At 48.2% G+C, this 15,147-nt stretch overlaps 3 non-coding genes across 3 annotated transcripts; 2 read left to right on the top strand and 1 right to left on the bottom strand.

Moving 5' to 3' along the window:
* Window positions 1-1,928: 1,928 nt before the first annotated feature.
* Window positions 1,929-2,095, top strand: LOC119094637 (U1 spliceosomal RNA). The gene has a single exon (XR_005093779.1). It is a non-coding gene; the product is annotated as a U1 spliceosomal RNA (small nuclear RNA).
* A 455-nt stretch (window positions 2,096-2,550) lies between these two features.
* On the bottom strand, window positions 2,551-2,665 carry LOC119094657 (U5 spliceosomal RNA). The gene has a single exon (XR_005093798.1). It is a non-coding gene; the product is annotated as a U5 spliceosomal RNA (small nuclear RNA).
* An 11,900-nt stretch (window positions 2,666-14,565) lies between these two features.
* On the top strand, window positions 14,566-14,732 carry LOC119094636 (U1 spliceosomal RNA). The gene has a single exon (XR_005093778.1). It is a non-coding gene; the product is annotated as a U1 spliceosomal RNA (small nuclear RNA).
* Window positions 14,733-15,147: the final 415 nt, after the last annotated feature.

Raw genomic sequence — 15,147 nt, 5'->3', positions numbered from 1 at the left:
AACGGCAGATATGGACAACTCGTCCAGGACACGTTTCCTGACCTTGATCGCCGCATGGCTGAATGGGATGACAGGGTTTAAGAGCGTTATTTTGAGGTCACCAATGTGAAGATGGCCTTGACATACTGTAGGCCTTATTCCCCCCCCCCCCCCCCCCATTTTCGCGGACGTGTAGCTCAGGAATCAGGCTATTTTGGATCTTCTGAAAGGCAGGTCTTTGAACTGCGTCCAGTGCTGTTGAAGATGGCTGTTCCAGTTACAAACGCCGTTAGAAACGTGCAACACATTCTTTAGGGGGGGGGGGCAGTGCAGTGAGATGTGTCGCAACAAGTGCAAGAAACCCAGTTCCAGGTTCCGAAGTCGATCTCCTCATGTTGGACAGCCACGCGCCGGGAACGAAAGTAACGACACGCGCGTGCGCCAAGTTCTCCACTCTTGAAATGCCGTGAAAAGAGCTCGCCCTCATTTTCGACCCCTGCTGTCGCTGCGATCCGGGATTCCAGGCTCAGCCAAACAAAGTAAGATGTACAGGTGATTCCTGAAGGCTGCGCGGACAAATAACATCATGGGATCAGTCGTGCTGCATTACGGTAGCATGCATTTCAGACCGCACGACGTGGCAGCTGCCAACGGTCAACCCATGTCGTACATCGGCTCCTTTCCTGCCAGCATCACTCTCCAGGGTAGGACAGCTCACGAAGCAGTCCACGTCTTTGGTGAAGTTCGTAGGATGCTGCTCTCCTGATACGCCTATTACCCTGAAGCCTGTCCGCCATATGCCAACGGAGAATTGGGACAAGTAAAGCATCCGCGTCTGAACAACCTGCAACGAGCCTGCTGTTGGCGCTGGTAGTCGAGCAACCGTGTCCTCGCGACAAAGAAGGAATGAGAAACGAGCGGCTGATGGCCGATTCTGCGCCATCCCGCATTTGCGAAGACGTGACGGCAGGCGTTTTCTCTCACGCTGGTAGTCATTTGCTCATCAACGTGAACAGGCTATGCGTGACCGATTGGTTTTGCATTTGCCAGAGGAGACAATCGAGCCGGCTATCAGATCTAAATCGCCAAGAGCATTCGGCGACCCAGTCCGTTTCTGCACGGATCGAGGTCCTCAAGACGTCACGCCAAGACCGTCGGGGTGCTCCGTCAGATCGTCCCCCACCCGGAAGAAGATGTAGGGGAGCCAGAAGACATGCCGTAGCGGACAGTTCCAACACCGATGCTGTCTATCCAGGCCTTCTATAGCGAAGAGGACGTTCATCAGTGCTGCCAGCTATAGACACGTGACTTTAAAGTGAAGCTATCACAGCGAATGGATGTGTCTCACGTGGCCGAACACAGCGAGTCGTTGTAACGCTTGTCGCGCGCCGTCTCGTCTAACAGCTACTGCGAACGCGACGGCTGGTAAGCAACCCAACTGACAGGCACCTTACAGTATTGCAGCCCTAGGTGGTGGACTTGGAACCAAGGATACGCAGTTTGCTCAATAGATGGCAAAGCGAAATAGTAATTTGAGCCGTTTCAAGGCATTTTTAGTGATGCGAGGCACGGGGGTGGTTTGTTTTCTTCCTCGTGAATTTACCATCAGAAAGAAAATATTGCACCGTGTATTTGTCTGCATTGCCAGGTGTTGGCTCACTAAACAAGCGCTAGTGTGTGAATTGCAGGAGGTTAACTCAGCCGTCACTAGATGGTGTTGTATGTGGTTTTTTGGTGACAAGTTGCTTCAGCGAATTTCGAATGTGCTGCTTGACGACCAAGAAGCGTTTGATGAGTCGTGCAGAGTTTTTGAAATGTGTTGCAAGGACCGTCTAATGCAGAACATGAAAAGAGCAGAACTTGAGAGATGTGGAGAGATAAATACAATGATTGCGCGCCGTCGTGCCTTGCCAAGGACAACGTAGCGCCAAATGTGTGCAGCGGAATTCATACTTACCTGGCTCAGGGGATACCGTGATCACGAAGGCGGTTCCCCCAGGGCGAGGCCCTTCCATTGCACTTCGGTTGGGTTGACCCCTGCGATTACCCCAAATGTGGGTAACTCGGGAGTACAATTTTTGTTAGCGGGGTAGGTTGCGTTCGCGCTCCAACCCTATTTACCAATGAATGAGACAAAACAGTGCAGGGTGAGCGAAAACGCTGCGCACGGGTGGAATGCGTTAGGCACCCGGGAACCGCACTGAACCTATTCAGATAAGGTTGTCTGACGGGCGGAGACGATCTTCGACGTTGCAACGTTGTGCTGTAAGGAGCGTACGGTATAAAGCAAATTCACTGGACACAGATAATACAGAGTCGAGGTCCCAATTTCTAAACATAGCACTGAAACAACTTCGACGCATTAGCCCGCCATGATGCCCCTCAAGGTTTCAATACGCCTGCTGATTTGTTTTGCGGGACTCTTCGGGCATGAGTACGTGCCGCTGAAAATTTTGTGAACTCTGACGCCAGGTGGTGCCCACGCGCCTTGTTTTATTTACACCTATCGCACCTGAGCAACGTGCTGGAGCTTTACGAATGCTGTTGTCATTGCCTCCTCAAATGTTAAGTGGCCACCGTATGGTCGCCGTAAGAAATGCGCGAATACTCATTTGAGTGTTCCCCTCCACGGAAATCTTTAGTAAAAGGCGAAAGATTTGTGCGTTTTGAAGGGAAACCAGAGATCCCCTCCGGCGTTTTCATTTTTTTTTCATTTATTTGTTTGAGGCGTTTCGGCCTGTTCAGACCATTTCACGCCTGGATGATGTTATTTTAAATTGGTGTGATTATGTATGTGAGGAAAAGTGTACGTTTATTGACATTTACAAAGCTTGAAGCAAACCGGCAAGTCTGAGAAAGTTAAAGACAATGTTAAGCAGTTCAGGATGGTCATCGCCAAGGACGTTTTTTAAAGAAAACTCGATATTTTGGTTACGACAGAAAGCCTGCATATCTTTGCGGTGCTGTTGATATTTTGTGCACTCAATAACAATATGTTTAACCGAAAGTGGATGATCGCACGGCTGACAGTGAGGACGAGGTTGACGTAAGTATATGTAACTATGTGTGAGTGTAGTGTGTCCGATTCGTAAACGGGCTAGCACCTTCTCCTCCAGACGGTCTTTACGATGCGTTGATGGCCAAGGTGTAATGTCTGGTTTGATATCATGAAGTTGTGTTCTGGTAGTATCGGTCCATTGTTGTTGCCAAAATTGTTTTGTCATTGTGCGAATGGAATGTTTTGTAGATGCATGATCAGCAGGGATCTCCATGATGTGTTGGTTTGTCAAAGCTTCCTTGGCTAGTTGGTCAGCCCGTTCATTGCCCATGATGCCTGTATGTCCTGGAATCCATAGAAATTTGATATTCATATCCTGTGTATGTAATATATGATAGAGATTGACGATTTTAACAAGGAGGTGGTGTGTGAAGTCTGGGTCAATAAGAGATTGCACAGCTGTCTTTGAATCCGAACAAATCACTATTGTCTTCGTTTTGTGGGTGTGTTGTTGAATGTGTTGCAATGCAAGGAAAAGAGCAAATAATTCAGCCAAATATACTGAGGTGCCATCCGGTAACCGACAGTTTTTATGGCAATGTTCAGTGCAAATAACTGCACATCCGGTGTGGTTATTGGCCTTGGAGCCATCGGTGTAAATAAAGCTGCTATTTTGATTGTTGAAAATTAGACGATTAAATGTTTGTTGAACATAACTTGTTGTGAAAATGCGTTTGGGATCATCAAAAAGAAGCATAACTTTCCGAGGGGTTAACTGCCATGGTGGTACTATTAAAACAGGTGGCATGGAAGAAGGCGGTAAAGTAAACTGAAGAGTGGTACAGTAGATAGTGGTTCGAGATGCTATTGTAAGTCCTGAGCGACGTTCTGCCGGTCCTACGTAGTTATGGTGAATGTGAGGTAAGACATGTATGGATTTAAATGCTGGGTGACTGGGATTTTGTCGCACTTTTGTGATGTATCTCAATGTGTGTTCCATTCGTCGGAGGGCAAGAGGCATAACATGCGCGTCCACTTCAAGCGCTGAAATCGGGGAAGTACGCAGAGCTCCTTGGGCAACTCGCAAAAACATATTTTGTATGGTGGATAGTGGTTTGAGAGTGTGTTGGCTGCCTCCTGCATATACCACGGAGCCATATTCAATGGTGGGAAGAACTAAGGATCTGTATAGACGTAATAACGATTGGCGGTCGGCACCGTATGTTGACCCGGAAATGCATCTAAATAAATTTAGTCTTTTTAGGCATTTGGAGCGAACATGCTCCACGTGCTGTCGCATCGATTATCTGGGGTCAAGTACGATGCCAAGAAATTTGAAAGACGAAACGAAAGGAATGTGGTGTCCATCTAGTCGAAGCCGAAAATTGGGAGTACCACGCATATTTTTGCCGAAAATCATAACTGCAGATTTGGGAGCGGAGAAGCGGAACCCGTATCGCTCTGACCACTGCTGCACCTTGTTTAGGGCGACTTGGAGCCGTGGCAGCGAATGGTCATATTCAGTGTCTGAGCACCAGATGGCGCTATCATCCGCAAAAAGTGAAGAGGAAATGCCCGATGGTAATGAGTCAAATAAATCGTTTATCATAAAATTGAAAAGAATCGGTGAGATACAGCTCCCTTGTGGAAGGCCGTTCTCTAGATGGTGAGTGTCGGAAACGGCGGATCTGCATCTCACACGAAATGGTCTGATGCCGGAAAGAAACCCAATAAGATAATGTGCCAAATGGCCTTTAAACCCTAACTGATGGAGCTTGAAAATTAGTGCAGGTTTAAAGACCATGTCGTAGGCTCGGCTAATATCCAGGAATACAGCAGTTGTGTTGTGTCGATGTTTATAGGAACGTCTGATGTCAGTTTCAAGTCTGATGACATTGTCTATTGTGCTACGATTGTGTCGGAAACCACATTGATTTTTTGTAAGCAGGCAGTCTCGTTCTACAATCCAAGAGATTCGCTTCACCACCATCCGCTCAAAAAGTTTTCCTAGACAGCTGGTAAGTGCAATGGGACGATAATTTGATGGATCTTTGGTGTCTTTTCCTGGCTTTGCAAGTGGAATAATGATGGTGTCTTTCCAGGCGTCAGGAAAGACATGGGTTGACCACAAATCGTTAAAAACTGCCAATATAAAACGAAGCATATCTTCTGAAAGATTACGAAAAAAAGAATAGTGTAACTGATCATGACCAACTGAGGTGTTGCCGGCGGATTTTATAGCCTTTTGTAGTTCCAGAAATGAAAATGGTAAATTATAGTCTTCAGGTGTTATCGGAAACAAAACAATCAGCATGTAAACGAAAACGGGCTTGCGCAGTTTCCACAAATCCTGGTCGGTAATTTCCGGATGAGCTACACTGAGAAAGACTTTCAGCAAGAGCATTGGTGATAAGAGGTGTTGCCGAAATGATTTGGTTATTAATGCGTAAAGTGGGCAATGAAATAGAGGTGCGTTTTCCGGAAAGTGCTCGAACCAGTCCCCATAGCTGGCTTAGGGGAGTAGCAGCAGTGAACTGCTGGATGTATGCTTGCCAAGAATGACGTTTGGCACTCCTTATAATTCGTCTGGTTCGAGCACGCTCATAATTTCGGGCAAGAAGATGAGGTATATCATGGTGGCGACGAAAGCAGCGGAAAGCACGTTTCCGACGCGCAATAGCGTTCTTAACTTCGGTCGTCCACCATGGTACTGGGATGCAGGCGTGATGGCGTTTTAGTTAGTGGAATTGTCGCGGTTGCTGCAGCATGAATAATATGTGTAATAAGGCCAACACCCTGCTCTGGTGATTCATAACAGTCACGGTTCACATAACAAAGTTCTTGAAATTTGGCCCAGTCTGCTTTTCGTAAATTCCAGCGGGGTATGGATCGCAAAACTTCGTCAGCGGTTGCGTCAAAAGTAGTGTAAAGTTTAATTGGAAAATGGTCGCTGTCGTGTATATCTCCCTCAACAGTCCAATCAAAGTACGTTGCTATTGAGGGAGAGCACAGCGACAGGTCGATGGCTGTTTCTGTACCAGTGGGTAAGTGGTGATAAGTATTATTGCCTTTGTTAACAGGACTAAGTTGTGTGTATCAATAAAATCTTCAACCAAATGTCCTCGGCGATTAACGGCTTGGGTGCCGTTACTCCAAGCTGGACTGTGAGCGTTGAGATCGCCAAGGATGAGAAAAGGGTTTTGAAATTGAGCAACGAGTTGGTCAAGTTGCCGTAAGAGCTCCGTATTATTATAATTTGGTGTAATGTATATTGAGCATATATCGATGGTACGGCCATGCAGTCGAACTGAACTTGCAACAGCCTGAAGAGGTGTGTTAAGAGTGAGTGGCGTGTGTGTTAATTTTTGACTGATGTACAGCGCCACCCCACCTTGGCGACGCTCACCGTCCATCGTGTCATAGCGATATAACGAGTAATTTGGCATTTTAAAGTTATATGTGTCGGTGGGACGAAACCATGTTTCCTGTACGGCAATGATGATTGGAGTTAGTACAGCAAAAAGGGCTTTCATTTCGGACCATTTTGAAATGAGACCGCGACAATTCCACTGTAAGATGAAAGACATTTAGTGATGAAGGGATCCATTCCCACCGGTTGATGGGAATCGCCCGAACGAAACAGACCTAGGCCGTCCCATCGCCACCCTCACCGGTGGACGGGACCGGCGGTCTTCGTTCGGGCGTGTTTCGACAGGTGTTGTGGTGGGGGAAGGGGAGGTGATGTTTGTCTGGTGGCCAGAGGGTCCGGGCCGCCGACTGTTCATAGCCGGGGGGCTAGAACGCCGGACGGCCTGACCCGCGCGTGAATCACTCACAGCCGGCGGGCTGGAACGCCGGCCGACCTGGGGACAGGGGTGCACGGGCGCCTGGGCATCCGAACGTCCAGCCAAGGGCGACTCAACGGCATTTTTCGTCTGGGTCTGCGTAGTTGACTCAACTGAAACCGAGGGGCGAGGGTTGAGAAGTTTCAGAGGAGGCAGATGGGTGATAGGGTCGGTCTGTGTTGCACATGTGGCCATCGTGGCTTTTGCTACTTGGGCATATGTTTTGCTGGGCTGCGACGACATTTTAGTTTCGACGGTGCGCCGTGCTTCGGGGTACGACACACCTGTCTTTGCCTTTTCAGAACAAATTTCTTTTTCTTTTTTCCACGTGGGACACTGAGAAGAGTTGGCGGCGTGATCAGCACTTCCACAGCTCAGGCATTTCTGGGGTGATGTGCAGGCAGATCCCTCGTGAGGAGTCTCGCCGCACTTCAAGCATCTGGCACTCTGTTTGCAGTACTTGCTGCCGTGTCCGAACCGTTGACATTTAAAACACCTGAGTGGATTTGGAATGAATACTCTTACTTTATAACGAAGGTAACCAGCGGTGAGCGAATCTGGAAGTCGGGTGGTACCAAAGGTGATAACAAGCAGGCTGGTGTCGTGACGCTGACCATCTCTGAAAGTCGTCAGCCGACGGACATGGCAAACTTGCTCATCTCTGAGCTCCGCTAGGATCTCGTCCTCCGTCATGAAGCGGAGCTCAGGCGCGAAGATGGTGCCCTTGCTGGTGTTTCTGGCATGGTGCAGCGAGACTTTGACTTGTTTGCCGCAAAATTCAGCTGTTTTGAGTAGGGCCTTGGTTTGCGCGCGAGTGGTTGTTTTGATGATGAGTGATCCGTTTGCTGGCGCTTCAATCTTGAGTTCGCATGGACCGCAGATAGCCTTGATTTGCTTTGATGGCCAAAAAACGTTAATCTTTCGAAACGACACATTTTCATCACAAGGTTGGACGACAACGTACGATCCGAGAGGATCCAGGATTGGCTCAGAGGGCTGGCGAACACTGGTCGTTGTCGAGCGAGGGTCAGCATCATGGCGAGCGGGCACCGGAGTGGTCAAAGACGAGCGAGGGTCGGAACTGGGGGCGTTGGACGGAGACGAAGTCTGCTGTCCACCCACCGCGGTGGAAGTGTGCGTATCAACGGTCATGGCCTGGGGCGCGCGAGGGTCATCAGGTGAAGCGGCAGCAAAAGCGGGGCTGACGACGCTTCCGTCGTCTACGTCCAGAGCATTGTCGAGGTCAGAGGCCGAGTTCGAGTCCGTGTCAGTATCATCCTTCTTACGTTTGGTTCGCTTCCCCATATTGGGGGAGCGAGAAGAGAACAACAAAAACTAAGCGAAGAGGTGTGTTTGGAGCTAGTGCGAACGGAAAAGTGACGAAATCGACGATGCGAAAAAGGACTCCTTGGCTGAGAGCCGCAAAAGGAGCAAACCACTTGCCGATGTCGTGTCGGATGGGTATTCGGTCACCGAACCGACTGACGAAAGCCTGTGTGTGCGCCCTCCGGCGCGTCAACTGGAAAACTGAGCATGTGTGCCGTGGATGGCCGTCACCAGTTTATAGCGTTGGTGCGGCCGTTTCGTGTCCTTCTACTTGATGCTTGGACCGGTGCATACACGTGCGTGGGTTGCGTTTGCGCGCCCATGAATAGAAGTTTAGAACGACACGCGGCTACTCTGGAAAATGTTGTAAAATCTTGGAGACTGGCGAAACAAGTTGTCAAGTCGATGTTGGCCACCTAGTGGCAGACATGAGAACTGAAGGTTTGCTGCGATTATTGGTGTTTGGTGGTTTTGGCTTGTATGACGGCTTTTGCGCCGCGACGAGACGGTGCTGCCCCGTCTCCATGCAGACCCAAACTTGCGCTCAAGGTCAAACGGCCGTCTGCACGTGTGATGGGCCGCAGTGTTTCATTGCTGCCGACCGGTTGTGGCATAGCGCACCGACATGTGGACAAAGACGGGTCGGAGGTCGGAGCGACCCAGAAGTGGCATGAAAAGATGTGCTATGCCAAATGATACGGTCTCGCGTATCAAATGTTACGCGTTCAGTGATGCATTTTGCTTTCTTTCGCGTGTGCACACGTAGCGTGTAGTGTGCGTATAACGTGACTGTGCGGCCGTGGTCGAGACCATTAAAGGGAATGTTCCACACTTGAAGATATTGTGGTAGGCATCAGATATGATTGGAAAAGCTTGCTTGTAACTATTGGGAGCCTTTCAAGGTTCTAAAATGACGCTAAGTGGCAAAATTTCAAAGTTTGTAAAAAGGCGTCCCATTACGTCATTGTTTGATGTCGTCGTGGACTGGTTTTGTGACAACACCAAGCCTGGCAGCATCTGGCAGCCAGACCTAAAGAATACCTCCAAACACACGAAAGCTGACGCCAACCGGCCATGCCTGTCGCGGGGCTGTGTCGGGCAGTGGATTGGTGGGTGCTTGGCATGTGGATTTTTTGTCTTGGTGTTAGGCGTAAGAAAAGTTTTGGTGGACTGCTTGACATCCGCAACGTAGCGATCGCCAGCTTTTATGGCAGATTATTACTATCAGAGCCTGATATGCTGTGCAGCTGCCGTTGCTGCTATGCTGTTGATGATTTTTTCAATACTTATTGCCGACTCATCGTTGCCCGCAGCGCTGTAGCCCTGACATTGATATCATGTGATGTGCACGGTAGTTTCTTTTTTTATTGTTTGCAAAGTGGGCGTGCGGTGTCATGTGAAAACTAAGAAATTTGTAACATTGCTATGAATTGATTGACAACGCATTGCTATCGGTGTGGTAAAGATGAAAAGGTTTGGTCTCCAAGAATTTCTTGTTTTTGCTTAGGATTATTTATGATATAACCGTTGTGATGCAATGACGTTCTTGCTGTTCATAGCCTGTCGGCATTGTTCAATCAGTTGTTATTAGTCATTCGTAAATTATAAGCTGCTCTCTCATAGGCTTGACATAGAATAGTCAACCAATGTCGTATATTGTGTGATGACACCGGTCCACAGCTTCATTGTGGCACTACCTCAGTGCTGCGTTGTGGCATGGCATAATGAACAACGATATGGTTTTTGCATCGCAATCCATGGTGCCAACATAACAAGTTCCATCATGACAGGATGAGTCAAGTGTGCCCTCTTGTATTGACTCCCCATCTGACATATGACTCACCAAAAACACATGCTACAATATACAATTCACTTTCAACAAAGCAGACAACCAATAAGTGGCATCACTTGCTCAGCCTGTTTTGGAAATCCACAAAACGTAGATGAGAAAGATGCAAACGCATATTCCACTTCCACAGTCATGCAAAATGCTGCAGCCATCAGGCTGGTTTACTAAAAAATAAGAGTACAATGTTACATGTGCTGAAATGACAAAACAAACATGCTGACCTAGCACAAGGCTGGAGACATGACAAGTGTGTGTAGTCATATATGGATGGGCAACATGCAAGGAAGTGATGAAAATGCCGGTGCATGCAAGGCTCATGATAAAAACTTAGATGTTTTCCAAGCCAGCAGCAGCAATACTTTTCCACCTTTCTCAGCACCTAGCATCTCATACAAGTTGCAGTGACTATGACATTGATGACTAACGAGCAATGCTCGCCGGCATACAACATTTGTAAGGACGGTACATCAGTAATAATAGAGCTGTACATTTTCAGAATTCTTTAGGGAATGACAATTTTGCAAAGCCGTATAATGTGAGCCTTAACTGAGCATGTCCATTAATGAGCTGCACGCACCGGTCGCTACTGGCAAAATGAATTGCTGCCACAATGACATGCAATGGATTAATTACACACTGCAATACCTCAATAGGTTTAAAATGTGGGCAAGATCATAACGAAGTACCGGCGTGCCCTTGTACACCCCTGCAACATAAGTGCTAGTGTTTCTCTTAGTTTGCCAGCATTCCTTTGTCACGCTCAAAGACAGACATAAAGGTAGGGGCAGGTATCAATATATCACATTTTAGTGCGAGTCAGTTTACCTAAATAATACCAAAACGATGTTCTCTCTCAGAAGTACAAACCTCGCACGCACACTCCCCATCACATCAAGATCAATACAAGCCACTTGCACGCACCACCAACGATAACACAAATTTCAAGTCCCTAATTCAAACGCCTTTGTGAAATAAGTGCGGTTTCACAATTGCACCGCTCTGGGGACTGTCGAGCTGCAGGTTTTCTCACAATTTCCGCACATATTTTCAGTCATAACAACGCATTTCACCGTGACCCTTCTTCAAAGCAAGGTCCCTTCGGGGTTCATGGTAATGCGGCTCAAGAGGTTATACTTGTAGAACACAATTTCTCGTTTAAGAGTTTAAGTTGTAATGCAAGATGTGGGAAATATACGGTGAGATTAAGGTATCTATATATCTCTCTATATATATGTATAGATATTAAATTACGGTAATGTTTTTTTCCAACTTTATAATAGCTTGCTAACCCATCAACCCGTGCAAGGTTCTGTGCTCCGGTATGCAAACCACCAATCGAGCTGTTTGAAGGAGATGCATCAGTAGAAGAAGAAAACAGAAACACCAGGAGGTTAAAAAGACAGATTTGTCGTTGTGCCTTTTTTATAACTTCCGGGAGAGTGCTCTTTTTTGAGTGCCGTACTTTTTTGCAGACGGTGGCATTCTTTTATATGACATTAACCTGTGGCCTTGAAATCGGGAAAAATGGCCTGTTGAGTCCCGCACAACCCGAAAGCGCTCACGCTTACGTTCGCGACACGCATTCAGCAGCGAAATCTTACTAATAGCCAATGATCTTCCGCGCATTGTATCATACGTGCCGCATGATCGCTTTTGCGAATGTACCAGGGGCCGTGCTGTTTTGACCAAATGCATAAAACAGCCGGTATTATGACCGCGATCGCATGACGTTTCTATGACGTCATTAATGCCAAGGCAGCTTTGAAATTGGCTCCCAAAGAACTTTTTTGCACCTTTCGGGCGTGTAACTCAGGAGCCACAGCGTTTCGGGTCTTGAAAAAGGACAAGACCGTGAACTGCGTCAAAAGGTTCTCATGATGGCTGTTTCAGTCCAAAACGCCAAACAAATATGGAACATTTTCTTTGAGACTTAACAACACTTCTGAAACTCTGTGGCCACGCCCTGCCTCTCATCCTGACAGAAAGGGCGAACACCATGGGGAAACCAGCGTCGCAGTGAATACACGCAAAACCAATTACTTGTACACGGCAGTCACAATGGCACTCGAGTGACGTGTCATGACGCGAACGTTGAAATGTTGCTGGTTGTGGCAGAAAGCGACGAAACTATGAGAATATGTAGCCTTTTTACGCGGCGTTTTTTTTGGTAAAGTAAACCACATACAACTGAACAATAAGGCTTCTGCCGATTAGAAACAAGGGTATTGGTAGTACGGGCCCCGTCCCCCATCCCCGGCGCGTAAAATGATCTTGCATTGGAAGTATGAGATAGCTGTAGTTCGATGTGGAAGCTTGCAAAATAAATAGATCTTGTAATGCGTATTACATATCATGCGCGAGCTTCAAATTAAAGAGAATCCTTCACATCTGAAGGTTTTAAAGTAGGCATCAGTTACGTTCAAGAAGGCTCACTTATAGCTATTGTTGCAATATTTCTGGTGGAAAAGGCTGCTCCGGACAACACAATCTCTCTGTTTAGTACATATGTTCTTTAATACGGCATTGTTTGCTCCGGTCATCGTACCTCGCATGGCAATGATTGCGAGCCAATTGACCGCCGTCATGTCTGGAAATCGTGCTCACGAACGGCAGATATGGACGACACGGCCGGAATACGTTTCCTGACCTTGATCGCCGCATGACTGAATGGGATGACAGGACTTGAATAGCGTTATTTTGACGTCACCAATGTCAACATGGTCTTGACATACTGTTGGCATTATTCTTCCCCCATTTTCGCGGACATGTAGCTAAGAAATTAGGCAATTTTAGATCTTCTGAAAGGCAGGTCTTTGAACTGCATCCAGTGCTGTTGAAGATGGCTGTTTCAGTTCCAGACACCCTTCGAAATGTGCAACACTTTCTTTAGGGGGGGGGGGCAGTACAGCGAGATGTGTCGCAAGAAGTGCAAGAAACCCAGTTCCAGGTTCCGAAGTCGATCGCCTCATGTTGGACAGCCACGCGCCGGGAACCCAAGCAACGACACGCGCCTGCGTCAAGTTCTCCAGTCTTTGAATGCCGTGAAAAGAGCTCGCCCTCATCTTCGAACCCTTACTACCGTCGCGATCCGGGATACCAGGCTCAGCCAAACAAAGCGAGGTGTACAAGTGATTCCTGAAGGCTGCGCGGACAAATAACATCATGGGATCAGTCGTGCTGCATTAGGGTGGCATGCAAAAAGATCAGGTCACAATTTCGGACCGCACGACGTGGCAGCTCCCAACGGTCAACCCACGTCGTACATCGGCTCCTTTCCTGCCAGCATCACTCCCCAGGGTAGGACAGCTCACGAAGCAGTCCACGTCTTTCGTGAAGTTCGTAGGATGCTGGTCTCCTGATACGCCCGCAAGACTCTGGGCATGCTGCCTCACCATTACCCTGAAGCCTGTCCGCCATACGCCAACGGAGAATTGGTACAAGCAAAGCATCCGCGTCTGAACAACCTGCAACGAGCCTGCTGTTGGCGCTGGTAGTCGAGCAACCGTGTCCTCGCGACAAAGAAGGAATGAGAAACGAGCGGCTGATGGCCGATTCTGCGCCTTCCGGCATCTGTGAAGACGTGACGGCAGGCCTTTCCTCTCACGCTGGTCGTCATTTGCTCATCAACGTGAACAGGCTATGCGTGACCGATTGGTTTTGCATTTGCCAGAGGAGACAATCGAGCCGGCTATCAGATCTAAATCGCCAAGAGCATTCGGCGACCCAGTCCGTTTCTGCACGGATCGAGGTCCTCAAGACGTCACGCCAAGACCGTCGGGGTGCTCCGTCACATCGTCCCCCACCCGGAAGAAGATGTTGGGGAGCCAGAAGACATGCCGTAGCGGACAGTTCCAATACCGATGCTGTCTTTCCAGGCTTTCTACAGCGAAGAGGACGTTCATCAGTGCTGCCATCTTTAGATACGTGACTTTAAAGTGAAGCTATCACAGCGAATGGATGTGTCTCACGTGGCCGAACACAGCGAGTCGTTGTAACGCTTGTCGCGCGCCGTCTCGTCTAACAGCTACTGCGAACGCGACGGCTGGTAAGCAACCCAACTGACAGGCACCTTACAGTATTGCAGCCCTAGGTGGTGGACTTGGAACCAAGGATACGCAGTTTGCTCAACAGATGGCAAAGCGAAATAGTAATTTGAGCCGTTTCAAGGCATGTTTAGTGGTGCGAGGCACGGGGGTGGTTTGTTTTCTTCCTCTGAGTTTACCATTAGAAAGAAAATATTGCACAGTGTATTTGTCTGCTTTGCCAAGTGTTTGCTCACTAAGCAAGCGTTAGTGTGTGAATTGCAGGAGGTTAACTCAGCCGTCACTAGGTGGTGTTGTATGTGGTTTTTTGGTGACAAGTTGCTTCAGCGAATTTCGAAAGTGCTGCTTGACGACCAAGAAGCATGTGATGAGTCGTGCAGGGTGTTTGAAATGTGTTGCAAGGACCGTCTAATGCAGAACATGAAAAGAGCAGAACTTGAGAGATGTGGAGAGATAAATACAATGATTGCGCGCCGTCGTGCCTTGCCAAGGACAACGTAGCGCCAAATGTGTGCAGCGGAACTCATACTTACCTGGCTCAGGGGATACCGTGATCACGAAGGCGGTTCCCCCAGGGCGAGGCCCTTCCATTGCACTTCGGTTGGGTTGACCCCTGCGATTACCCCAAATGTGGGTAACTCGGGAGTACAATTTTTGTTAGCGGGGTAGGTTGCGTTCGCGCTCCAACCCTATTTACCAATGAATGAGACAAAACAGTGCAGGGTGAGCGAAAACGCTGCGCACGGGTGGAATGCGTTAGGCACCTGGGAACCACGCCGAACCTACTCAGATAAGGTTGTCTGACGGGCGGAGACGATCTTCAACGTTGCAACGTTGTGCTGTAAGGAGCGTACGGTATAGAGCAAATTCACTTGACACAGAGAATACAGAGTCGAGGTCCCAATTTCTAAACATAGCACTGAAACAACTTCGACGCATTAGCCCGCCATGATGCCCCTCAAGGTTTCAATATGCCTGCTGATTTGTTTTGCGGGACTCTTTTCGGGCATGAGTACATGCCGCTGAAAATTCTGTGAACTCTGACGCCAAGTGGTGCCCACGTGCCTTGTTTTATTTACACCTGTCGCACCTGAGCAACGTGCTGGA

Source organism: Pollicipes pollicipes, unplaced genomic scaffold (genome assembly GCF_011947565.3).
Source record: "Pollicipes pollicipes isolate AB1234 unplaced genomic scaffold, Ppol_2.1 Scaffold_4002;HRSCAF=4701_pilon_pilon_pilon, whole genome shotgun sequence".
In the NCBI taxonomy this organism is placed as follows: domain Eukaryota; kingdom Metazoa; phylum Arthropoda; class Thecostraca; order Pollicipedomorpha; family Pollicipedidae; genus Pollicipes; species Pollicipes pollicipes.
This window is presented reverse-complemented; position numbering and strand designations above follow the sequence as displayed.